This window comes from Octopus bimaculoides, chromosome 16, assembly GCF_001194135.2.
Source record: "Octopus bimaculoides isolate UCB-OBI-ISO-001 chromosome 16, ASM119413v2, whole genome shotgun sequence".
Lineage (NCBI taxonomy): Eukaryota > Metazoa > Mollusca > Cephalopoda > Octopoda > Octopodidae > Octopus > Octopus bimaculoides.
In genome coordinates this window covers 45,872,236-45,874,458 of record NC_068996.1, presented here as the reverse complement: position 1 = coordinate 45,874,458, position 2,223 = coordinate 45,872,236, and positions in this window count along the sequence as shown.

Genomic DNA, 2,223 nt, shown 5'->3' with positions numbered 1-2,223 from the left:
TTATATATTCTTGCATCTTTGCGTATATTTCAAGGAACTAGGCAAACAAATTTAATACATAATTTTGAATAAATTTTTATTTAAAAAAAATATTACATTATTGTGTAGTTAAAAAAAATAGTTTCAATGAAATTGTTACTCCCAATATTGTTATTAACAAAACTAAAACAAAAATTCAGTAAGATTTTTTATTGATAGAAAATTATTTTCTTTCAATTCTTAATAATTTATTAACAAAATTTATAATTCAAAGGTTTCGTTCAATAATGGTAAACGTCGTACACATTCATCAATTAGAATGTCTTATATAATTATTCACAGAGTATTTTTTTAAAATTCTTGAAGTCTTAAAAAAAAGATTTTAATAAGAATTTCTGTATCAATATTAGATCCATTTCTTTTCAGTATCTGTTGTCTTTTCTTTGCGATTGGGTCATAATGTGTGTTTGCATGTGTGTATCTATACACCAACATAGATATACGCTTCTATCTTTGCTATAACTGGCGTCTGTAATCGTATGGCTAGTGTCTGCACATTAAAACATGTATACATAAATGTAATCAACGCGATTGACGGCACAGTGCATCATATAATGCGACTACAGCCGATTGTTAAAATATAGCACACACACACCAAGGATTATGCGTTGCAATTTTATTAAACTTGCATTGCATCAAACGTGTCCCAGCAGTTTAAATTCACATCAGATGCTTGAATATGCTACGATAATAATTACAATAATAATAAGAATATACTTTCATATTTCACAATATGAATTTTATTGTTTTCGGGAGTTTGTGATAATCGAATAGTTTTGACCGTAAATGTTATACATATATACATATTAGCTGTATCTATGAACAGGAAAATTTGTTGAATGAAATTTATTCTCTGAGATAGATATATATTTATTAGTGTGTGTGTGTGTGTGTGTATGCACTTGTATAGATTTGTATGTTTGTGTAAGGTGATTATATATATATATATGCGTGAGTAGTAAAAACGATCCCTGTTACTCTCAATACATCTTAATTCTATAATGATACGCTTATAGATAATAAAACCTCCCTCACTCTGTCGCTAAGGGGATACTTTTCAGGCCAGCTATGTACCTACCCCTGGCAGCTTGGTGAATTAAGTAAGAATTTAATGTCCTGTATATAGTAAAGCTTCCATTAGATTTAAATTCACAACCGTTCAACAGGTTGTACAATAAACGGACAAACGCTCACACACTCACACTCACACACACACACACACGTCTCTCTTTCATTTTTGATTTGTATCTTTCACAATTAACAGTGAAAATGATGCGAAGCGCAAAAATTAAAAAAAAAAAAGGTTTCGTTTTTCTTTTAGGAAAACAAACAAGGAGTGAATAAAACCACAAATTTATGCAAATTAACGTAAAATTATATACATTAACATTTTAAAACATAGCTAACGGAAAATTTTCGGAATTCAACCAGAATCTACTATAATATTACTGTTATAAGACTTAGAAGACAACACGTAGCACAGAGGGCATGTTTGCAAGGCATTCAAAGTTGGTGGTAGAGACGGACGGAGCAAGATCTAACGAGCATATTCAGACATTCTGAAGAAGAATTCGGAATTGCAAGCATTCGGGATAATATCTCGCTAAAGGCGACCAAAGGGACACTTATTTATATGATTCTTTGTATATTGTTATTATTGTCCTTTTAGTAAAAATTAAACAAGTAAATTGACACAATACAATGTCTGCAAGTTGATGAATACCACCTATTCCCCTTCATTTTCTTATTGCTATATATATATATATATATATATATATATATCTGCTTACATATATGTACATGCATATATGCATACATATACTAGTATATACATATTCATACTGAAACACATTTGCATGTAAACTTTATACAAATACACAATTGCATGTACAGAAGTGTATACATATTGGTACACACTGGTATACACACATAAGTATATCTGTATAAATTTATATAGATATATAATTATGTATATATATATATGTATACATACATGCATATATATGTCTAAATATATTTAGGCATGTATATGCATTTATCTGTACATGTATATATGCATAAATGTATATATATATTTGTATACATATGTTCATATATATATATATATATATGTATCTATATATGTGTATTTATTCATACGTACTTGTATATATATATATATATATATATATATATATATATATA